At 44.0% G+C, this 25296-nt stretch overlaps 1 protein-coding gene across 10 annotated transcripts in view; it reads left to right on the top strand.

Moving 5' to 3' along the window:
- Positions 1 to 25296, top strand: part of ARHGAP26 (Rho GTPase activating protein 26) — a 519366-nt gene that overhangs the window by 89849 nt on the left and 404221 nt on the right. Inside the window, exon 1 of one of the 10 annotated variants that reach the window (XM_032627457.1) lies at positions 7939 to 7962. The exons of the other annotated variants lie outside the window; for them this stretch is intronic. The gene's annotated coding sequence lies outside the window, so the exon portion shown is untranslated. Of the gene's footprint in view, positions 1 to 7938; positions 7963 to 25296 lie in introns of those variants that run through there. 10 annotated transcript variants of the gene reach the window in all.

The following is a 25296-nucleotide window of genomic DNA, read 5'->3' as shown; positions in this document are numbered from 1 at the left end:
TATCTTATTTTTCCCTGAATGACTCTAATGATAGGAGTTGTGCTATTAATACAGATGCCTATGACTTGTCATCACAGGGGTTTTTATCATTTCACACATGCATTCTCACATGTTGATGCATTTTTGGCTCCTTGATGCATGTGTACTGCCAGCAGTTGGATTGATTTTACATGATCTGGTTGAGCCCCTGGGTGAGGGCTGATGGAAAGTGTCTTTGATCCAGAGGAGGTCTGTGTTCTGTGTTCCTCCGGACTCTGTCGTCGTTATAACTATGATCTCTCCCAGTAAGTTTGTGTCTTACCTGTGCATTTTTTTTTGATATTTACTTATTTATTTGGTTGCACCGGGTCTTAGTTGTGGCATGCATGTGGGATCTAGTTCCCTGACTAGGGATCAAACCCGGGTCCCACCGCCTTGGGAGCATGGAGTTTTATCCACTGTGCCACCAGGGAAGTCCCTTACTTCTGTCTTAAAAGACCAACAACAGAAAAGTTTACCAGCCAGAAGCCTTGGGTATCACTCTGCCTGTAGCCAGGGAATTGAACTGTTGTCTTTCCATGCACCACTGAGCCCTTCTTTTGGCACAGAGAGATGTCAGAGTCAATCTCTCTCTCGAAGAGTCTTGCTGCTCTGAAACCTGTGACCTCCCTCACTTCTCAAAATTGCCTTTGTCAGGCTCCAGAGGTGGTGGAAGTACTAATGGGGGAGTGTCAGAGAATCTGCTTAGCAAAATTTGGACTGGAAGAATCGCTTAGACTATAAAGTGGCTTTCTGGGGCAGTTGATGGGCAACTTATCCTTTTGCTGTTATAGCTTAGATTTTAAAATTGTGGGATCTAGAGCCTGACCCTGGGTTTATATCTTGGTTCTGCCACTTAACTGGCAATTTTCCCATTTGTAAAATGGATTTAAACAATAATACTTATCTTAAAGGGATTGGGGGAGAATTAAATGGCATAATACCTTTGAAGCACTTGGGGGCTGGGCACATAGTAAGCTTACAAGAAGTTGTTGTCTTTCATGATGGTGAAAATTCTTCAGAGTAGCCTTAACTCCGTGTTCTGAGAATCTTGCAAGTCCTTCTCAGTATGTAGACAGCATTCTGCTTGGGTGTGCAATTGTAGGAAGCTACAAGCTCCAGGAGAGCTGGGTTATATATGCATTTGTTCGTCGTATAATGGAGAACACAGGGGACAGTATCTGACCTGTAGTAGGTGCTTAATAAATCCTTGTGGAATGAATGAATGAAGCTGTGAGCAGATCAAGAACAGGAATATGGCTGGGTGGGATGTTTGGGGTAGCTAAGTCATTTTTATTGGTTTGTAGCTACAGGAACCTTCATCATCCTGGAGATCATGAGAGGTAGGTAGCAAATTTGGGAGGAGGGGCGGAAATTCTTTTTTTCTTTCTCTTAAACAACTTAATTGGCATACAGAAAACTGCACATGTTAAGTTGTACAATTTGATAAATTCTGACATCTGTGTACACCTGTGAAGCCATCACTACAATGTTAGGGGAATTCTTAATGCCTGTCTCAAGTCTTTTGTTTCTGGATAGCTGATCAGCCACTTCCCCCTCTGCCTTGCATGTGGCTCTCTGCCTCATGGGGAGGGAGGGGGAGTCTGCTTTTCTCCTCTTTACATCATTCCTTCCCAGCTGCCATCCGCATTTTTACATTCTTGCCAGTGAACTTTTAGATGATTAGTGTGTGTGTGTGTGTGTGTGTGTGTGTGTGTGTATCTGTTGAGTGTCTATCCCCACCGGGTTGCAGCTTGGGGAGCACAAGGACTATTATCAGTTTTGTTCAGTGTTTTATTCTCATTGCCTCCTATGGTCCCTGGCACATGGGAGGCACTCAGTGGAGAGGTAAAGCATGAGTGAATGAACTGTTGCTCCGGAAGATACATGTTGCTGTTGGGCCTGAATTGGGAGCAAAGGAAACAATTGTTCTGAGACTCAAAAGTTCTTCTTACCTTCAGCAGAGGGAAATCAAAGGGAAGAAAGGCCTCCTTGGGTCTGAATGACTTGAACTTCATTACTGATGGGAGACCAAGGAGAGCCTGGAAATGCAGGGAATCTAACCTGATACAAGCCAGACCCAAAGATGAGGTGTGTGGGGATCTCCTCTGTTGTTCTGGGACTCAGCTGTTCTATGCAAGGGTAAACATTTATGTTGGGGCTCTGTTGTGTTTTGTTTGTTTGTTTGTCTTACTACAAACAGTTTCTCTACTACAGCCTGCCATAGAAGGGGGCTTTAACCGGACATGCTGTCAGAGGGACCCCACCCCCACCCTATCCTTTTTCTCTCCAGCTTGTGGTATTTCTACCTGCCGTCCCACAGCCACCCCCCCCGCCCCCAGGTGTAAATGGTAGTAAATTTTCAGAGCCAGCTCTGATTCCCTCAGAGAAAAGTCTCTCTTAGGTACTTAAAGAATCACAAAAATAATAATTAAGAATGACACAACCAGGTAAGTGGTCTGTGGTGTGCATTTTGGCAAGAGTCAACATTTTAGAGCAGTAAATACTCACCGTGGTGGAGAAGAATGAACCAAACAGGCTTTTTTTTTTTTTTTTTGTGGTACACGGGCCTCTCACTGTTGTGGCCTCTCCCGTTGCGGAGCACAGGCTGCAGACGTGCAGGCTCAGCGGCCATGGCACGGGCCCAGCCGCTCTGCAGCATGTGGGATCTTCCCGGACCGGGACACAAACCCGCGTGCCCTGCATCGGCAGGCGAACTCTCAACCACTGCGCCACCAGGGAGGCCCCAAACAGGCTTTTAAAACCCTCATTACAGAAAGGGGAGGGGTGGGAAGCAAGAGAGAACATATTTGTGCTGGTGAAGCTGATTTTCTACTAAATATTTACAGAAGAGGTGGATACCAGATTCATTTAGAATTATTATTTCTTTCAGATGCTAGGAGGCAGCTGGTTGGTTTGGGATGAAATGAGGTGGTTCCAGAGGTACCACTTAAGAAGGTTCTGGAACTTTTTCGCACGATGAGGTTGTATTTTGTACAGGTTTCATCCCAGGTGCTTTGCTCCCTGGATATCCATCCATCCATCCTTCCATCTGTCCATCATTATTGAATGCCTGTTATGTATGAGGCTTATCCATATACTAATCTGTCCATCCATCCATCTGTGTATCCATCTATCCTATTATTGACTGCATGTTACATACCAGGCACTGTCCCCACCCCTCCTTCCATCCATCTACCCATTTTCAACCTATTCTTCCTCCAGCCATTCGGAATTATTGATTGCCCATTATGTGCCAGGTGCTGTTCTAGGCTTTGGGAACCCAGAGTAGGAAATAATTTACCAGAGGAAACAGGCTCATGAACAAGATTGGTTTATTGTTTTTCAGCTTTGATGTGAGGTTATTAATGACTGACTGACACCTCATCATCACCATTTATAATGCTATAAAGTCACAGGCTGTGTCTGCTTTTTGCTTACATTTGTCTCTCCAGACTAGTGTATCAGGCACATAGATGCTCATGACATAGTTTTTTGAATGAATAACAGGATAAATGAGTGATCTGTATAGTGTGGGACACGCTGTAACAGGAGTATAGTCACAGCTGTGAGAAGTCACACGGAGGCACAATTACTGACACCCATCCCATTTCTGGGCTGAGTAATGAAGAACGAGAGCTGGACATGCATGCCATTGACTTTGCTGTTTGTGCATTGGCTCATGCACTTGATGACATTTTTTTTGTTTTGTTTTGTTTTGTTTTCTTTGCGGTACGCGGGCCTCTCACTGTTGTGACCTCTCCCGTTGCGGAGCACAGGCTCCGGACACGCAGGCTCAGCGGCCATGGCTCACGGGCCTAGCCGCTCCGCAGCATGTGGGATCTTCCCGGACCGGGGCACGAACCCGTGTCCCCTGCATCGGCAGGCAGACTCTCAACCACTGTGCCACCAGTGAAGCCCCCAAGCATTCCTTTTTGTGTTGTTGCAGAAGCCCTAGATTTTGGCCACAATGTGACTTAAAGGCTTAGGCTTCCTAAGAAAGGAGGTGTATTAGCATCCTGGGGCTGCCATAACAAATTACCACAAACTGGGTGGCCCAGAACAACAGAAATTTATTCTCTCATGGTTCTGGAGGCTAGAAGTCTGAAATCAGGGTGTTGACAGGACTGTGCTCCCTCTGAAGGCTCTGTGGAAGGATCTTTTCTTGCCTCTTCCTAGCTTCAGTGGCTCTTGGTAATCCTTGGTGCTGCTTGGCTTGTAACTACATCACTCCAATCTTTGCCCCCTCCTTCCCAGTGTGTCTGTGTCCTCTCCTCTGCTTATGAGGACACCAGTCCTTGGATTTAGGTCCCATTCTAATCCAGTATGACCTTATCTTAGCTAATTACATCTGCAAAGACTCTGTTTCCAGATAAAGTCACATTCTGAGGTTCCGGGTGAGCATGAACTTGGGGGACATTATTCAGCCCACTGCAGGAGGGGATATTGAAGTTGGTGGAGGCGTGCTGAGAGGCTTCCTGTGGGCCTTCTCATTCCTCAGGGCTTCTGGATTGACAAAGAAGCAGGAGACAGGTGGTGGGGAGGGTGGACCAGCAGTGGCTGGAATTCCAGTCTCTCGGGAGGGCTCCTGGCTGTAGGACCCTCCTCAGCCTAAAGGAAGCTGTGAGACTGCAAGAGGTGGCCCTGCTTGTGCATTCCCCGGCTCATGTTCACCCTGTCCTTCCTGCAGCGAGGGGGACAGATGTCAGGGTTCCTTACTGGCTGTCCCCGGAGCACCTTGAAAGAGGAGGAAGTGTCTATAAGAATAAACTGGCCAGAATAATTAACGACCCTAGCCGACAATGACTGAGGGTTTTTCCAGGCTCCTTTTCTTCTCTGGGAACAGTTTCCTGCTTCTTTCTTGGAGGCTTGTTGCCAGGGACTTTCTGGGTCCAGGACGGGACATCGCTTTCCTTTTCTTTCTTGTGTCCCTGCTTTCTCAGGTTCAGTGTCAGTAGTTTCCTCCAGTCCCCTTGCATTTAAACAGATGACTCAACAATGTCTTCCTATAACAGCGGTTCTTAAAGTTACTCTGATTTCCAAATTTTATTGCCAATCTGGAAATTTGATTTTCAGATCTGACTTCCAGATTTGATTCCCAGAACTTCTGATTCAAAAAGTCTGGGGCGGGGCTTCCCTGGTGGCACAGTGGTTGAGAGTCTGCCTGCTGATGCAGGGGATGCGGGTTCGTGACCCGGTCTGGGGGGATCCCACATGCCGCGGAGCGGCTGGGCCCGTGAGCCATGGCCGCTGGGCCTGCGCGTCCGGAGCCTGTGCTCCACAACGGGAGAGGCCACAGCAGTGAGAGGCTCGCGTACCGGGGAAAAAAAAAAAAAAAAAAAAAGTCTGGGGCGATCTGGGTCAGGTGACCTACCAAAGCCAAATCAAGAAACATTGCCCCCACAGGTATGTTTCTGTGTGTGTGTGTTTTCCCTCAAGTGGTACCTGGTGTATTAGAAAGGATGGCTTCTGCATTTGCAAGACGTAATTTGTCACCAGATTATGTATTTAAACTTCTGATATACCTAGATATGCTGTCTAGGTATACAAATGTAAATTCTTTTCCTATAGGCAAAGTGATTTTAAGATAGAAATAGTGGTACCTTGAAAACATTGTAGGCATTCTGTTGGATGAGGAAAAAAGTGAGTGGAGAAAGTGTGTCTTGTGGCTTCAAGGCTAAACCTAGGAAATGGGGTTCCCATTGTTTGATTTCGTGAGTGTAATGGAGTGAATAAAGGGATGGCTGGTCTTCATTTCAGTGATCCAGCTTTCCCTTTATGTAAAAAGAGGGTTGCAGGGTTTGTCACTCTCCTGACTCAACTCTTAAAAAGAGTCACTTGAATTAATTAATTTATTTAAAAAAGTTATTAGGGGCTTACTTACTACATACTAGGATTGTGATAACTGTCCTGTTTTTTTTTTTTTTTTTTGCGGTACGCGTGCCTCTCACTGTTGTAGCCTCTCCTGTTGGGGAGCAACAGGCTCCGGACGTGCAGGCTCAGCGGCCATGGCTCATGGGCCTAGCCGCTCCATGGCATGTGGGATCTTCCCGGACTGGGGCACGAACCCGTGTGCCTTGCATCGGCAGGCGGACTCTCAACCACTGCGCCACAGGGAAGCCTGATAACTGTCCTTTTATGAACAAAACACATTGGCTACTGCCTGCTTGGTGTTTCTTATGTCATTGGTGGTACACATTAAACAGCCACGAAAATCAAAGGAAATTACCTATCGTGTAAAGGGGTGGGAAGGGAAGTTCTAGGAGGTGGGAGAGCTTACCATTGAGGGTGGGTGGGGGATGAGAGGAGGCCACTTCCCCGAGGAAGTGACCCTCTGAGCGGAATCTGAAGGGTGACAGCAACAAGGTGGAGAGGGTTGGGGGAGTGCTGTGGGCAGAGGGAACGTGCTGGGCTTTGTGGCTGGAGGGGTCCTGGCACATTAGAGGATCTGAGCCAGCCAGAGGGCCGAGGTAGGGCGAGGCCAGTGGCATGTCCCCTTGAGGTGAGTTTCCCCCACCCACAAACTCTAGTCAGATTTGTAGTTATTTGAGATGAAAGGGAAGAGTTACAGTTTGGAAGGGGCCGTGACAAGATCAGATCTGCTTTTTGAAAAGGTCATCCTGGGCAGCTGAGTGACACATGGTCTGGAGGGGAGCGGGAGGGGGTGGGCAGACCAGTGAGGAGTGCAGGCCAGAGATGTGCCGGCCTGGGCCCCGTGATGCCGCAGCAGTGGAGCTCTTCCTCAGGGTGCCAGCTGGAGGAAAGGAGAAAGTTACTGCAGGTGGGAAAGCAGTCTCAGGCATGCCTGTGCCCAGGGCTGGCTGCCTCATCTGTGGGGCCCCTTGTTTGTAAACCCCAAATGAGTGCTGGTAAAGGTATTAAAATTAAGGCCTTTTCTTTTATGGTCTCTCTTATAGTGTGTGTTTGTTTGTTTTTTAATTTGTTATTTAATGCTATTTTAAAGAAAGAACAATCGAAAATTTAAACTATTAGTATGAATTTTACTGTTCATCTTGATATTGTGCAATGCCAGTTTAAAATGTAAATGTGAGATCAGCTGACTTGTATGTAGAATCACTGAAATTATACAATTCATATCGCGTAGCTTATATGCATATTAATTTTGCTCTGACCAGAACACTGCACATAATGACTCAACTGGTTTTTTTTTGTAAATAGTTTTTCTATTGAGATATAATTGGCATATGACATTATATTAGTTTCAAGTGTACATTGTAATGATTCAATAGTTGTATATATTGCAAAATGATCATCACAATAAATCTAGTTAAAATCTGTCACCATATGTAGTTACAAGTTTTCTTTTCCCTTGTGTTGAGAACTTTTAAGATGTACTCTCTTAAAAACGAAATTCAAGTAAGCAATGCAGTATTTTTAAGTATAGTAACCATGCTGTACGTTACATCCCCATGACTTTATTTTATAATGAGAAGTTTGTGCGTTTTGCCCACCTTTACCCATTTTGCCCACCTTTACCCATTTTGCCCACCTTTACCCATTTTGCCCGTCTGCCACCCCCTGCCTCTGGTAACCACCAGTCTGTTTTCTGTATCTATGAGGTAGTGTTTTGTTTTGTTTTTTTTTCCGTAAGATTCCACATACAAGTGAAATCTCACATCATTTGTCTTTCTGTGGTTTATTTCACTTAGCATAATGTTCTCAAGGTCCGTCCAGGTTGCCACAAATAGCAAGATTCCATTCTTTCTTATGGATGAATAATATTCTAGCATGTGCGCGCACACACCGACACACACCCACATCACATTTTCTTTATCCATTAATGGACACGTAGGTTGTTTCCATGTCTAGGGTATTGTAAATAATGCTGCATAGAACATGGGGTTCATATATCTTTTTGCATTGCAGATATTCCTTGACTTATGATGGGGTTATGTCCTGAAAAACCCATTGTAAGTTGAAAATGTAAGTAAAAAATGCATCTAATACATCTTACCTACTGAATATGATAGCTTAGCCTAGCCTACCTTAAGTATGCTCAGAACACTTACATTAGCCTACAGTTGGGCAAAATTATCTCATGCAAAGCCTATTTTGTAAGTGTTGAATATTTCATGTAATTTATTGAATATTGTACTGAAAGTGAAAAACAGAATTGTTGTCAGTGTATCAGTTGTTTACTCTTGTGATTGTGTGGCTGACTGGGAGCTGTGGCTTCCTGCTACTGCCCAGCATCATGATAGAGTCTAATATTGCATACTGCTAGCCTGAAAAAAAATCAAAATTTGAAGTATGGTTCCCACTGAGAGTGTTTTGCTTTTGCACCATTGTAAGTTGAACCATTGTAAGTCAGAGATCATCTGTATTTTTGTTTTCTTAAGATACATATCCAGAAGGGGAATTGCTGGATCATTTGGTAGTTCTGTTTTTAATTTTTTGAGGACCCTTGATACCGTTTGCATAGCGGCTGCACCAGTTTACATTCCCACCAATAATGCACAAGTGCTCCTTTTTCTCCATATCCTTGCCAAAACTTGTTTCTTGTCGTTTTGATAAACAGCTGTTTTAACAGATGTGAGATAATATCGTATTGTGGTTTTGATTTGCATTTCCCTGATGGTCAGTGATGTTGAGCTTCTTTTTATGTACCTGTTGGCTATCTGTTTGTCTTCGAAAATTGTCTATTCAGATCCTCTGCCCATTTTTAAATTAGACAGTTTGGATTTTTGCTGTTGAGTTGTATGCATTCTTTATATATTTTGGATATTAGCCCCTCATCGGATATATGATTTGCAGATATTTTCTCCCATTCAGTAGGTTGCCATTTCATTTTGTTGATGGTTTCCTTTGCTGTGCAGAAGCTTTTTAGTTTGATGTAGTCTCACTTGTTTATTTTTACTTTTATTGCCTTTACTTTTGGTGTCAAATTCAAAAAATCACCTCCAAGACTGATGTCATGAGGTTTACCGTGTATGATTTGTTCTAGGAGTTTTATGGTGTGGGGTCTTATAGTCAAGTCTTCAATCCATTTTGAGTTAATTTTTGCATATGGTGTAAGACAGTGGTCCAGTTTCATTCTTTTGCATGTGGCTGTCCAGTTTTCCCAGCACCATTTACCGAAGAAGCTCTCCTTTCCCCATTGTATATTCTTAGCTCATTTCTAGTAGATTTATTGACCGTATGTTGTGGTTTATTTCTAGGCTCTCTATTCTGTTTCAGTGATCTGAGTGTCTTTTAAATTTCAATACCACATTGTTTTGATTACTATAGCTTTGTAATATAGTTTGAAACCAGGGAGCATGATACCTCCACCTTTGTTCTTTCTAAAGATTGCTTTGGCTATTTGGGGTCTTCTTTGTTCCATACAAATTTTAGGATTGTTTTATTTCTGTGAAAAGTGCCCTAACAGAGCTGTTTTTATTTCACTTCCTGATAACTTGCACATTCTACCAACACTTTCTCCCTTTGGCTTACTGATGAATAAACAAGGACTGGAAGGAAATGGGACTGTGTTGCTACATCCTTCTCTGCCCTATTATACTGACCATGACTGCCCTGTCATGGACAGTATAATAGTTCACTTATCCAGGGAAATACTGTGAGTAAGGAAGGCCACGGCAGGGTTCCTCAGTCATTCATGTTTCTTAGGATGCTCTTGCCACCTTTTTGCATTTCGCGAGTTCTGGTTTGAAAGGAAAGCGTAGCTTCTCAGGGCTGTCGGTGTTCCCGCTTATTCATTTGTAGACATTACACACTTACCTTGTGCTCGCTCTTAGTCTGGCTCAATTCCCACACATTGTGGGTCCACCAAAGTCCTTTATTCAAGGGGCATCACACCCTATGCACATGGGGCCAAAAGGAACCCTGGCAGACATGCATGACACTCATGTTGTAGCTCTTGCCTCAGCTCATATACATTCTCTACCATCACACCAGACTTCACTTAAAAAACTCAAGTTCAAAGATAAAAATTAAAGAATCTCAAGATGATGACAGGATAGCATTAAACCAAGCAGGCCCTTCCAAGTGTGGGTCCCTGAACGAGGTTGCACACCCCGGAAGTGCCTCAGGTGTATTCTGGATTCAGTGCAGTCTGTGTCAGGTTTACTATTAGCAGGCTCAGAGAAGATTAACTGGGCAGAGCCTGTATTGGCAGCCCCAGCCCAGGCCTGGTCCAGGAGCACTTGGCTCCCCAGGCGCTGAAGGTAGCTGCCACTTCTTTGGGAAGCCTGATTTCTGAATCGGTTTCTAGGCAGTCAGGGCCATTCTTCAGCTCCCAAGTGCTGTGAGCCTGGTCTGTACAAATCAAGTCCTAAATAGAGTGGCTTTCCTAGTTGGTTGTTTGGGCTTCACAGTAGGAGATGTGATTGAGAACATTCTTGGGAAAAGGCACAGGGTTCGGAATTTGTGGTTTTTAAATTGAAGTGTGGTTTTCCCTCCTCCCACCTCTACTGTCACTTTGGGAACATTTGTAAACCTTCTGCCAGAAGTCAGAAGTTCTGGCTTGCTCTTTGCAGAGGAGCTCCTTCATGATCTGGAGAGGTTCCATTATTGGTACGAGTATGAGATGTTCTGAGGGTTCAGGTGGTAGCAGTTTTCAAACTTCAGCATGTATGAAAACTTCTGGGGAGTCCAGATTCCTGGGCCCTAGCCCCGGAAGTTGAATTCAGGTAGCTGGCCTGGACTCCCTAGGAGAGTCTGTCACAAGTGATGCTTCACTATGTTTTGAGAAACACTACTCTTTGGTCCCTCAAATTCTGTGATGGTGTGGGTGAGGGGGTACTCTGAGAACTAGATGAAGCCTGATTTCTTATGTGGACTGGGGGACAGCGCTGGGGAGGGGACAGTTGGGGAAGGAGGCAGTACGGCGGGGAAATAGGGTTTCCTGTGGAACCTGCGAGGAGGGTGGAATGGTACCCACCTGGACTTCCCTGCTTGGTCCGGGGGCACAGCCTCCCTTAAGGGGGCAAGCAGGGAAGTGGCTCGTTAAACAGGGGATAAAAGAAAGTGAAACTAACTTTCCAGAACATTATTAGGTGTGGCTGTGTTCAGAATTGCTAGGTCCTTTCTTTTTTCCCCCTCAGGAAACATGAATTTAATCCAGGGGCAACAGGCAGATTTTCCATTTTTAATTGAACTTTTCTGGTGCTGTGGCGTGGTATTAGTGAGGAGGAGAGTCTGAGCTGTCCCCAGGGATTAGGTGGATTCTTTTTAGATCATAGGAATGGTGGGAGGTCAGCCGGGTGGTGGACGTAAAGGTGGGTGGAAGGAGGCCGAGTGGCTTGGCGGTCCTCTCATCTTTACCCAGAAATACGTCAGCCTGACATTTGATTACGTTATTGCGTAAAACTCTATACTACAAATACCTATCATTTATTGCCTGCTGGCTTAGCCAGGCCTGGTGCTAAGCACTTCTGAGCATCATTTCTTTCTTCACAGAAATCCCCAGAAGCAGCTTTCCTTTCTTCTCCATTTCATACAGGTGGAAACTCAGTACAGAGACCAATGTAGGGGGCTGAGGTGGGCTTTTGAACCTTGCGAGTTTGTTCCCAAAGCCACAGCTCTTACCCACTATTCTAGGCTTATGTGGCTGGTGGAAAGCCTCGCTTTACTCGCTGCGCCTTGTCTTGCCTTGACTACCCTTAAATTATCATAGCTGTTGATGAGAACCACCGGTGATATCGCTGATTTTGTGTTTCAGCTCCAGGTTTTGCTGCCCTGGACTTTCTGAGTTAATAACAGTTGAATGGAAGTTGAGCCCTGATTCTTTTGGTTTGTCTGTTGTTTTCTTTTTGTCCTTTGCTGGAAAGGGTTTGGGGGTTATAGGGAGGTGATGGGCCTTGGCTTCCCTTTTCCTGCTTATCAAGTGAGGTTCTTGCTTGCCTGAATTTGTTCAGAGTGAACATGATTTCACAGACCCAGGAAGAGGCAGGCCTGAGGGTGTGTAAAGATGGTAAATTATAGAACTTACAGATGCTGCATTTTCTTTTCCCAATTCCAACTCCAATCTGAAGACCTTGGAGCAGGAAGATCTGCACCCTGAGCAGGATGAGCTGTACCATCCCTAATTTACTATTTTGCAAACGTCCTCTTTTTTATTTTAAAGCTTTACGGTTCTTTTGCTAAATCTCTTAGAAGCCTTTTCTGAGGGAGCAGTATTGGTGTCCTTTCATTATACGCATGAAGAAGGCATGGAGAGAGGACAGTTACTTGCTAACTCCCTGGTAGAAGTGATGGCACTCAGATCTGCAGCTGGTTAACCAAGTTCGGGATACACATCTGGGTGATGGGCTGTGTCTGTGTGGATCTAGGATAGGCAGGGCGGCCCTGCTCCAGTTTCTCATCAACTCAGGTTTTCTGGCTCCCTGTCCTGTCTTTGTTTTATTGGCAGGGCCTCTCTTTTACTTATAAACCTCTTCCAAGAAGGTCTGGGTTTCACTGTAAATTTACGACGATAAGTTTTGAGATGGTACACGTCACCCTGTTAATCTAATTGAGCCAGCACATCATTGTGAAGACATCATTTTATTTGGGGGGTATTAGTTGCTATGGTTATTTGCCGAGACCAACAGAATCTGTGTTCTCTCAATTGGATTTTTGGAAACTACTGTCTGAGAATGATAGAGGTGTGTCTCGCTGGAGGAATATCTAGTATATATCCTCACCATTAAAATGGTTTTTAAAAAAAGACACAGAAAAAAATATTTTGGGCGGAGTTGTAGAGCTAGAAGGCCTTAAAGATCAAGTGGTTCATCCTTCTGGCTTTCAAATGACTTTGCTAAGGCCGAGCACGTTAAGTAACTCTCCCTAGGTTCACATGCATGGTTGGTGGATAAGCAAGGATGCAGCCCATTTCTGGTTCTGTTTTAGATTCTATTCTGTCCTTTCTGCTACAGTTTAAGTCCTCTCAAGGAAACCATTCTTCCCATATATATATTGAAGTCCTGTATGCCCTAAGCACTGTCCTGGAAGGATAAAGACACCGTGATCTTTGTTTTCAGGGTCTCGGGTGGGAATCCCAACCCTTGGAGAGTGTGATGCTTGGACCAGCAGCACTGACATCACCTGGAAACTTGTTAGAAATGCAGTCTCAGATTCCCAGGCATACTGAATCAGAATCAACATTTTGACGAGATCCCCGGGTGACTGGGTGCATCTTAAAGTTTGAGAAGCTCTGCTCTAAGGGAGGACATTCTAGAAGCAAAAGATAAGTCTTGAGGCCCAAGCTGGGCTTAGTTGTCCCTCCCCCAATCTGTTCCTCTGCTCAGTCTTGAGCATAATGCAGTGATGTTGACCTAGAGGACACTCGCCCTTCTCAGCCTGCACTCTAGCTCCGCCCCCCTGGCCCCTCCTGGTCTTCCCAGTACTCGTCTGACTCACTCTCCCTGCCGGTCCTTTGGTCTGACTTGTGTGGTCTCTTCTTCATGTCCCCCTCCCACCGTTTTCTAAAATATGCCTGTTTTAGGGGCAAAGCACAAATTTCAGCTTCTCAGGAAGCTAGCTAGGCACTTCAGGCCTGTGAATCCTGAAAATCCCGTTTAGCTTGATGTCATGTGAGCACGCTCACTCTTTTATCTGTTTCATCTGGGTCTGGCCTCCTTCCCCAGGCAATTGACATAAAGGGTTTGATGATACCACTCTTTCCCCAGTACATTTAAAAGGTACCACTTGAGTTTAATAAACTTCTCAAGAAGAAACACATATTGCTTTGAGTTATAGGTCAGTTAAAAAACAGTGTTATTTAGTCCAGGACTTTTGTCTTTGCTTTCATCTGCAGTGTGTGAAAGGAAAATTTTAATTTGTAGATGCATTAGGGTTTTCTAAGCATGTGAGGAAAGCCCTTAAGGACTCAAATGTGTTTTTCATAGTTCACTAGAATGGGGTTCTTTGATTAGTTTGGTGAATCAGTGAGGCAAAAATTTCTTAACTCTTATTCTAATTGAGTCTCCTTTTGTCGATTCTGTTATCTCTAGCCTGCAAGTAAACTTGCACTCAGCCTGTGCTGTGAGCATCTAAGCTACCAGCATCTAAGGGCTTCCCTGTGCTTTGCTCTTTCATAATATATTTTCTCTTTCTTTCTCTCTTTCTCTCTTTGTCCCTTCCTTCCTTCCTTCCTTCCTTCCTTCCTTCCTTCCTTCCTTCCTTCCTTCCTTCCTTCCTTCCTCCCTCCCTCCCTCCCTCCCTCCCTCCCTCCCTCCCTCCCTTCTCTCTCTCTCTCTTTCTCTCTCTCTCTCCCCTCTGTCTCTCCTTCCTTCCTCCCTCCCTTCCACCCTCCCTTTCTTCCTTCCTTCCCACGAGGTACATATTATCCTCATAGTTATCTGAACGTTTGGGAAGGTTGAGTAATCTGCCCAAAGTCAGACATCTGGTAATTGGCAGATCCAGGGTTTGAACCCCTGTTCATGGCATCCATGCACTTCACACTCTTCTGAATTGCCCTTGACTTTGCTCTGTGCGTGTGCTTGCGCACACATTTGTACTTGAATGGCCTGGAAATACCCTTTTTTATTCCTTTCACTTGATTAGTCCCTCACAAAATGGATTTCTTTGTTTTAACTAAGCAAACCATCACTCTTTTCCTTCAGGGAGTTTTTCCTATGCTGACCTGCTGTCTTATAGGGTCTCGGGGCATTATGTAAATGTAATTGTTCTGAATCCTGTACCTCAGTGTTCTGTGTTCTTGTTCTGCTTTGTGTCAGGGCTGAGCAATTCACATTTAGGGCTGGAGTCTTTAGAGGTTGAGTTTTCATCTGTTGACCTAAAACAAATAGACTGCCAGTTATTTTTCCAGCAAAAAGGGGTTTATTCAGGGTCAACAAAGAATTGCAATGTGGGTTCTGCAACCATGGTGAGCCACATGTGAGTCCCTGCCCAGCAAGGAGAGGTGAACTCTTTTAAATAGGGGAAAAGGAGGTTGGAAGGGCTATAGTAAACAAAGAGTCCATTGGAGGAATTGAGTGTTTAAAATATAGTGGCTTTTCACTGGCTGAGTTTTGACAGTGTCTCATAGGATGAGCTCTTGCCAACAAGAAGAGGAAGTCTTTCCTTTTGGGCTCTGCTATCACTGTTGGGTGTGAGAGCTCCCCCTTCTGACCTCCCAACTCTATAAATTGAGGTTTTTGTTTATCAATTTTTTCATTTCCCCCTTTTGATCAAGATCCTTCTCTGAAAGCATCACTGGTCAAGAGTTAGGTTTTCTGGTTTTAGCAGCTTTTTGTCCCTCAAGGTAAGGAAGGAAATTTTCTGAGTGTAGTGTTCCACATCGGAGGGAAAGTGCACAGAAACCTACTGAGGTCACATCCAAGTAATAAGGAGGGGTAGGAGGGGGAGCCCTCAGGCACTTTTATCTAAAGTCCATATGTTGTCAAGATCATAGTCATTGGAGACCATCTGAAATATTGTGTCATCATCAAAGGTTTGGCAGGCAAACTTTCTGCAGGCCTGGTCCAGATATCTTGGAAAAGCTGTCTCATCAGATATTGTCTGCTTCAATTCCAGGGAATCTTTACATTCAGGTCACCAGATGATGTGCAGATCCAGTTTGGTTTGCTGCTTTCTTTAGGTGTGTTATGTAAATACAAGAGTCTGTTCCCTGGATTTCGGCTTCATAAAGGTTGGTTAGTAGTACCTGATAGGGTCCTTTCCAGTGAAGTTGAAGAGTCTTTCTGGAGGTGTCTTTTCCAGTAAGTGAAACATCCAGGTTGCAAGTTGTGATACTTAAGGTATTCACCTCCCGAGAGTGCACTGTGAAAAGATTGCTCTACCAAAATTTTTTTTAATTTTTATTTATTTTTTTATACGGCAGGTTCTTATTAGTTATCCAAAAACGGTTATTTTTAATAGAAGCAATTAGGCCTTTGCAATATTGGAGTAGCTGTCCTTTTACCATATGTGAATTAAAAGAAGCATGAGCCAAGTGCATTGGGCATCTTGCGACTATGTCAAAGGGTGAAAGTTTGAGTTTCAGAAGGGGTGGATCCCAGATTTAGAAAGGTCGACGGCAGTGCTTTTTGCAAAGGTATTTGGAGGGCTGCTACAAATTTTTCCAGTTGAGTCTTAATGATGCCATTAGTGCATGCAACTAAAACAGAGAATTGAGGGTGATAAGCTCAGTGAAAGTGTTATGAAACCAGCCAAACAGTGCAGACTTGTTGAAGTACTTGATCAGTAAAGTGGGTTCCATGATCATTATGAAGGTTGAGAGGAGTTCCCCAGGTAGGGACAATCTTTTCCAAAAGAACTTTAGCCACAGGAGAGGCAGTAACCTGTCTGCAGGCAGAGGCTTCATTCAGTCCAGTATGAAAACATACAATGACTAAAATATATTTATATCAACAGGAGGGAGGAAGCTGTACGAAATCTATTTGCCAGACTTGAATGATCTATTAGGCAGTTTAAAATGTCAGAGAGCAGTACCCAGGCTTCCCTAGGTTGTACTTTGGACAAGTGGGACAAGTGAGGTAGGCACTTTTTGCAGTCTTGTTAATGTTTCCCACCAATATTGATTCACAAATGCTATCATTTTGTCAGTAGACCAATGGCTGAATGGATGTACAGTGGTGAGGAGTGGGAATTTTAGAGTCTCTAGTAGGACTGGTTGTTATTTGGTATGAACCAGTGCTTTCTCTTTTTATCAAACCAACGATTGTTTAATTTTCAACCTTGTTTTTCCTTTTTTGAGGCCAATTGTTAGACTTCTCTAGCCAGCTTTTCTAAGTTACCATTTGGGGAACTATTTATTTGGACTATGACAGAGGTTTGGCTACTTTTGGTTTCTTTAAGGGCAGCATTCCTTGCAGAAATGTCAGCAGGTGATTTCCCATAGCTTCCAGAGAATCAAGTTTAGAATGTCCTGGAATCTTAATAATAACTAAAGTGGTGGGTTAAAGTATCACAACTGATAATTCCTGAACATAGGGGCCATTTAAAATTTTATTTCTCCTGGAAGTAAGGAAGCCATGTTGCTTCCACAACATTCCAAAATCATGAGCTATTCTGAAAGCATATCTACTATTAGTATAAATACTGGCAGTTTTGCCCTTACCGAACATATCGGCCTGTGTAAGAGCGTATAATTCAGCCTGTTGGGCTGAGGTAGCCATAGGTAAAGATGTTGCCTCAACAGTATCAAAAGGAGTTGAAATAGCACACCCAGCACAACGTTCGCATTGTCATCTTTTAAATAAGAAGCATCAGTGAACCATGAGAAGTTAACCTTACCCAAAGGAATTTACTACAGGTCGTCACAAAGAGTCAGGAGGTGATCTCTCAGCATTGAGCAGTTGTGAGGGACTTTTTTGGTGACATAGGAGAGAAGAGTAGCTAGGTGAAGTGTATTATAATGTAATAAGTGAGGAGCAGTTAACACAAGGACTTCATAGGAGGTGAGGTGGCTGACAGAAATGTTGAGTGTGATGAAAATTCAGGAGGGCTTCTACTGCATGAGGTACAAAAATGTTTAAAGGGGATCCTACAATGATTTTCTTGTTGGCCTTAACCAGAAGGGCAATGACAGTAATGGGTCTAAGGCAAGAGGGTTTTCCCTGTGCCGTAGCGCCCAGTTGCTGGCTGTAATGCTATCTGGTCGATGGTGGTCCCCATGTTTTTGGGTGAGTACCCCAAGGATGTTCCCTTCCGTTCATTTCCCTATACAAAAAGGAAAAGGGGAATCTGATAAATGGGATGCCCAAGGGCAAGTGGGTTCACTAAATTCTCCTTTAAGCCTTTAAAAGGCTGTGTTGTCTGATTCTTCCCATAAAATTAGGTCAGGGTGGTGGTTCTTCAGTAAAACACACAGAAGTTTGACCATAAGAGAGAAATTTGGAATCCAGTTTCAGTAATAACCAACTAGCCTGAGAAAACCTCACAGTTGGTTGCTTAGTTTTGGGTTTGGGGGAACTTAAGACACCATGAAGGCTATCTGGATCTAGGTGTAGCCTTTGTTCTGATACCAGATACCTTAAATATTGAACCTGGGTTTTGGCAAACTGCAGTTTTTTCTTGGTGACCTTATGTCCCTTTAAGGCTAAAAGCTTTAGCAAGTGTATGTTACCTTCCAGTGAGGAGGCTCGAGAAGAAGAAGAAGAAGAAGAACAAAGAAGTAAATCGTCAACGTATAGCAACAAAGTAGAACTTCCAGAGAACTTTTTATCATCCAAATCAGCCTTCAGGATTTGTGAGAAATAAATTTCTGAGGCATTACTGTTCAGATGAATTGTTTTTTCTTCCCAATTGAAGGCAAAGAGGTGCTGGCTAACTTCAACTGGAATACTAAAGAATGCCCTGCATTCATCAATTACAGTAAAGAATTTGCTTTCATGGGGGTGGATGTTAGTAATGTATGAGGGTTAAGAACAGCAGGGTGTCGAGGGATAATGTTGTTTCTTGCTCAGGGGTCCTGGACAAACCTCTACCCTCGGCCCTTAGATCTTCTTACCATAAAAATAAGAGTATTACAGGAAATAGTGCCTAGTGCAAGGGATAATGAGGCCTTGAGACTTGTAGTCTTCTATTATGGGCTTTGTACCTTGAAGGGCTTCTTATAGGGTATTGATTAATTCTGGGGAGAGGTTTTGAGGGATCTGTTTGAATCTTGATGCGAGGTGCGCTATGAATTTTGACAAAATCAGTTGGAGATTTTGCCCTTAAGAAGGTTGGTAGCTGATTCAATAGGGACAAATGATCAGTGTTTCCAGAATCAGCTCTAGTATCATCAGAAATGGAGCAAATATAAGATGTCAAAGGGTCCTTTAATTCACCTGGCTGGCTGCTTTGATGACTACTGTCAACTCCTAGAGTTATTTTCCCCTTTTAGGAGAAAGAAATCTCAGCACGATACTTTTTTAAGAAGTCTAAGCCTAATAAATGGATGGGGCAGAGGAACTACAGAGGAAAGGGGGTTATCTCTCCAAGAGCCTATACAAAAGGGAGTAGGTTCAGAGACAGGAACCTTTTGAGGTTCATTAGAGATCCTCACTATTTGAACTCATTTAGTATCCTGAGGCTGGGGCTGTTTTGTCATAGTGGGGTTGAGCACTGAGAGTGTAGCTCCAATGTCAGGACTGGAAGAGATTCATCCATAATCTGGAGAAATATTTCTCCTAGCCGATTAAGAAGGAGGGTTGGGAAGAGCCTCTATAGTTCGTGGCAGCCCCGCCATTGAGAATTGGGAGGATGTTGGAAAGGCTGGTTAGAGAGCTGAAGGTACCTGAAGTGCTTACATTTGTAGTAATCTCTTTTCCAATGTCCTGGCTCTTTACAGTAATAGCAGAAACTAGGAGGGTTTTGGTTTCATTTTGGGGCCTTCATTTGCTGTAGTTGAAGATTAAGAATTACAGCAGTCTTCCTTTTAGGTGATTCATCCAGAGTGTGAAAGAGCTGGTTTGCCAGATTAACTAAATCTGGAGTGGATTCCATCCTGGTCCTTTTTACTAGAAGGGAAAGGTCCCAGTTTAGCCCATTAATAAACATAGAGTTAAGAGCTGTGTGAATGGAATCAATATCTGAAGGAAGACCAGAATTTCTTTTAAATATAATCTGAAGTCAGTTGTAATACTTATGAACAGGTTCATCAGAGTTTTGTTTGGATGCCTGAATTTTGTTTTGATCAACAGACTTTGGAAAAGCCGTAGGAATTGCCTGATGAAATTGCCTAGTGATTGCCTGAGCCTGTTAATACAGTAAGTCAGTGAGTGGGCTGGTTTCCCAGTTGTAATTCTAGGGACCTTCAGGATTTTCCCTATTAGCAGTTTTCATCCAATGCTGGGCCTGGCCTTCACCTACAAGCATATGACTAGCAGATATAAGTCAGAGCAATAAGGTTGATAAACTTGAATGGCTATATTAAATTCCCCAACAAATCTGTGAGGATTTTTGGTTACTTTGGGAAAATCTTTGACTGTGGTTTGCAGTTCCAACTTTAGTCCAGGGAATATAAGAAATTAAGTGTTTAGCCTCTGGATCCTCAGAAAACTTAATTAGAGGATCAGGTTCTGATAGGTTTAGAGGAAAAGGGGGTGGGAAGAGTTTCAGGAGTAAAGGGAAGTTCGACCAGAGACTTATTAGTATGGGGGAATTGAGGGTATAGAGGTGTAGGTGGCAGAGAAGGAAAGGAAGAAGATGGGACCAGAGGCAGAGCCTGGGACAGAGGAACCCGGGAAGAGGAGCTGGAGGCTTCAGAAGCCACTTTATCTTTCTTTAATCATTTGTTTGTCTCAGTTAATCTTAAGATCTTATTTTGCAGAAAGGCAATTTTAGGCTTCTGATAATGTTTAGAAGCCTCAAAATACCAATCAAAATAGGCATTTCATTCAGTTTTGGAAATTTTTGAGCTGTGGTTGTCCAATTTGGTTTTAAGAAAAGTTTGGGGATTTCAAAAGTTCCCCATAATGGCTTTGATATTCTAAATTGCCTTTGGTTAGGTAGGTCCATTTAGTTAGAAATGCGCCTGAGGAAGGACTGTGGTATTTAAACAAAACTGGCTGGAATCCCGATGTGGGGGAGTGCCCTCAAAATAGTCACATAACTGGGCTCCTATCTCTCAGAGGTTTTTCTCTTGAGCAGAGAGTAATTTTCAGACAGCCTAAACAGCTCAAATAGACTTCAGGCCGAATACCAGCCAGTGCTAAGGGAACAATCTGGTCTTGAAAGAGTTGGGCTGAAGGCTGCACAGCACAGCTCTAATGACACAGCCTAATTCTGAAGGAGTCAGGCCAAAGATATAACAGCACAGTTCCACTAGAGCAGTTCAGTCCCCAAGGAGTTAGGCCAAAGGCTTAACAGCACAGTTCCAGTAGAACACCACCAGCCCCTACTTCAAAAGGAATCAGGCCCAAGGCTGAAGTGGCACAGTTCCAATGAAACAGCCCCTATTCCAAAAGGAATGGACTGAAGGCTAGCACAGTTTGAATTGGAACAGCCTGACTTCAAAAATCAGGCTGAAGTGCCAGGTGAGTGCTTGAATATAGAACAAGGCCTTAACCAGAAAGGACAAAGTCTTAAAAATAGATCCCAAATAAGATCTGCAGAGGTTCAAAATGCAGAGAGGGCAGAAGCTTGGATTTGGAGAGAGGGAGAAAAACTTACCCTCAAACCCCAGGGTTGGTGAGAAAAGCAGTGAGCAATAATGGGCTTGAAGTGGGTGTCACACCTGTTTGCTCATGAGCCTTGGAGTCATTGGGGGTCTTCTCTGGATCCCCATTCGGGCCACCAAAATCTTGACCTCAAACAAATAGGCTGCCAGTTATTTCTCTAGTACAAAGTGGGTTTATTTGGGATCAACAAAGATTTTCCCTTTGGGGTCTACAATCATGGTGAGCCACATGTGAGTCCCTGCCCAGCAAAGAGAGGAGAACCCTTTCAAAGAGGGGAGAAGGAAGCTGGGAGGGCTGTAGTAAACAAAGAATCCATTGGAGGAATTGAGAGTTCAAAGTATAGTGGCTTTTCATTGGCTGACTTGTGACAGTCTCTCATTGGCTAAGTTCTTGCCAGGCAAGAAGAGGAAGTCTTTTTCCTCCTGAGCACTAACTTTGTAGGGCTTGAGAGCTTACCCTTCTGACACTATTTTAATTAGAGTTTATTATTTTTTATTAATTTTTATACATTGTAGGTCTGATGCTGACTCACTTAACATAATGATCATTGATTAGCAAATATTCATTAAGCACCTACTATGTGACATGCACTGTCATTCAGCTAGTCCTTGATTTCCTTATCTATAGAAGATCAAATGTAATCACTTAAACTCTCAATATTCTTATGAGGAAAAGCTAATATAGCACTTGGGAAATACAAATGTCTTTGTATACATCATTTGTATATACAGTTGACCCTTAAACAACGTGGGTTTGAGCTGGGTGGGTCCACTTATATGTGGATATTTTTCCGTTGTAAATACTACAGTACTACGTGGTCTGTGGTTGGTTGAATCTGCAGATGTGGAAGAACTGTGAATACGGAGGGCCAACTATAAGTTACATGTGATTGACCCCCGTGTTGTTCAAGGGTCAGCTGTAATTATGTATATACCGTGATGATGCTATTGATCACTCATAACTGGACCTGAACTTGGACTTTTTGGTAGGGAGCAGAGTTTCTTTGAATCCCTCACGCTCTCCTTATCTCCAGGCTGAGTGGTGGGCACCATTGTCCAGGTTGAGAGGTGTCATCCCACAGGGAGAAAGCCCCTTGACTGTGGTTGTGTGTTCTCGGGTGAAGTGGGATGGAAAGTCAGAGTAGAAGTTCCCAAACTAAGTTCTGTGCTAGCTCCTTAGTGAAAGGCTTAATCAGTGTTTAAGTTGATCTAGTCTCTCTTCTGTATAAAAATCTGGTTTCCATTTCCTTGGGGATGAAGTTCAAATTCATTAGCTTGGCATTCAGTTCCTTTTAACTTCTCTTCCCAGTCTTATCTCCTATCCATCAAGCTGGGCTTCCTGCTATTTCTGGGTAGGTCCTCTCCTTTTGCATCTCTTTGCTTCCCATTCCTGATTCTAGAATACCTTCCCATCCCTGCCTCCCTGCCCTGCACCTCCTCCCATTTCTAGATATCCAAATACTACTGAACTTTTAAGGTGCACTTCAAATGCCACTTCCTATTCTTTTTTTTCTGGGAAGACTCCTTCAGTGGCCCCAGCTGAAATAGTATCCCTCTTACACTTCTGTGGCTATTTTTTTTTCTTTTAATTCTCAGATTGCCTTAACATGCACTGCTTAAATTTATGTCTGTATACACAGATTGACCCTTCTAAATTGTATTCTCCTCCAGTATATGGAATGTGTACATGTCATCTTTTTATTCCTTTGAGCACACTGATATTAGATTCTCAAATATTTGAGTAAATTAGACAATATGGTATAATAGTTAAGAGTTTGGGGATCAGAGAGACCAGGTTTCTTAAACTACCGGTTATTAACTGTGTGGCTGTGACAGGTTATTTAACCTCTCTGAGTCTGTTTACCGGTCTGCAAAATGGGAGTAATAATACGTGCTCAGTACGATGGTTGTAGGGACAAAATGATTTAAATTGCTTAGTAGGTACATATTACACAGTAAGTATCCAATAAACTAATGCATAATATATTTAAAGTTATTTTGATATAGATGAAGGTGGGTTTGGTCTCCCATATTCTTGAAGGATGTTTCATGCAAATAGAATCAGAAGCCTCATCCGGAAAAGGATGACACACCTTTCTTTGTTCTCTATTTGATTTCATTTTAAAAATCAACTCTGAAAATTTAATTACCCTTAGTGCTCTGGTTGAAAAAACAGATTCTCCGGAGTCAGTGCTGGCTATGGCCTCATTTAGAAAATGAAGTTCTAGGGGAAATGGCCTTAGGGAAACGCACGCAGATGTGTAATCAGAATGGACTTTATGTGATGTACCGTGGCTGTTGTGGTTGGTGGGCATATCACCCTTTGGAGAGATGAGAGGTTTTCCGAGTCTTCTCCAGCCAGATTTGAAAGAATGCGAGAGACACTTCGGTGGTGACTTCATCCCTCCAGCCCTTCTCCGTGTCTCAGGCTTGAATGGATAAGATCAACACAGCTTCTTGGAATGTATTAGGACACTTCTTCCCCCGTGGAGGCCAGGGCCCCTCCCTCTATTGCTGATTGACAAATGTCCACTGGACATTTGCTTCTCCGGTGGGTGTCTTCATCAGTGGGACAGGTTGAAGGTTGGCCCTGTTGTTTCTCCTTGAGTCTTGGCACACCTTCTCTGATACAGCTGCTCGCCATCTAGAGGCCACAGGCAAGGCTGCACATCACAGTAACTAGACAAATGTTAGTATTGTAAGATTTGAACATGGTCTGTTTCTTTTTGCTTATATAATGTAGGGTTCAGGCCATTTAACAAGGGGACGTCGCTTGCTTTTCTTACAGGTACTCAGTTTAAAATGCCACATGCAGACCTGGGGAAATGCCTCTCTCCAATCACAGGTTTTGGTAGGATGTGTTCTCAGCTTGCCCAGATACCGGGAAAGAGAGAAGAGTCAACTGGGAATGCTTCTTTCATCTGTTTTAGCTCCAGGCTTGGGGACGTGCTGGGGCTGAAAGGGGACACCTAGCTGTGACCAACAGTTGGCGTGTTTGTAGCTCATTTTCCCTGGTCACTTAGTGTAGAGAAGGTTTTACTTTACATGCACGCTGCCAGCTCTTTCTTCAGCTCCGTGGGAATCTTCCTCAATGGACAGCATCAGGGCAGGTGCCTGTATGTTAACAGTAAGCACATTCTTACATATGTAAGCTCCAACCAGACTTACATAAGTTGGAAAGTTTCACCTAATGTACCTAATCTGCTTTTTTTCACTCATCAAGCATAAAATCGGGAATTTCACCTTTGAGTGTGATGAACTAGTGGAGTGCCTGACTTCCTCTCTCCCTTTGTTCTTTCTGTGACACCCGCTCTCAGTCAGGCACTGTGCTAGGTTCTGAGGATACATGATCTGAGGATACAGTGGTGAGCATGAAGGGACACAGTCCTCACCCTTATGGAACTTACAAGTCAGGGAGATACTAATCAGATAATTACCTGAGCGATATAAAATTGCTGTGAAGAAGAGGTACATAGGATTCTGGGAGTGAAATTGGGGCAGGGTTTGGTCTGATTAGACGAGTCAGGGAAGGCTTCCTGGAGGAAGGAATTGTTGAGCTGAGGGCTGCAGGCAGGAGTTGGGCCCGTTCCAGGAACTGGCAGAGGCCAGGGTTTCTAGAGCCCGCTGGGAGGTGGTGGCCCAGACCCTGCAGGACCCCTCAGGCCTTGGAAGGGTCTTTGGTCTTTGTTCTTAGAGCTCTGGGAAACCGTCGCAGGGTTCACTGCTGGAGCCGACACGATTGGGTGGAGAACTGCCGGAGGGACGAAAGTGGATGTGGGGAGACCAGGGAGGGGCAGCTGCAGTTATCCAGGCAATGGGGGTATTTGGTTTAGGGGTTGCTGGTAGTGATGGAGTGTGCAGAACCGAGATACTTAGGAGGCAAAATGGACAGACTTGGGAAGGACACCGTTGCCGTCAAGGACGATGCATGGGTGTCTGACTCTGACTTGTGTGGCAGGATGAATGATGGTGCCCTTTGCCCAATGAAGGACATAGGAAGGGGCCCTTGGTTGGCTCTCTGGGGAGCCGGTAGGAGGGGAGAGAGAATTTCATTTTGAGTGTGTTGAGTTTTACCTGGGAATGGGGCTTGTGGGGAAAAGCTGTAACCTCTCGGGCTCACGTCCACCTCTCAGCTCTCATCGTGGGTCCTCTCATCTGGGGAATCTCAGACACTCCAGACAAGACAAGTTGTGTTGCTGTGGCCAATC

Source organism: Phocoena sinus, chromosome 3 (assembly GCF_008692025.1).
Source record: "Phocoena sinus isolate mPhoSin1 chromosome 3, mPhoSin1.pri, whole genome shotgun sequence".
Lineage (NCBI taxonomy): Eukaryota > Metazoa > Chordata > Mammalia > Artiodactyla > Phocoenidae > Phocoena > Phocoena sinus.
The sequence above is the reverse complement of the archived record's forward strand: the minus strand, read 5'-3'. Positions and strand labels throughout refer to the sequence as shown.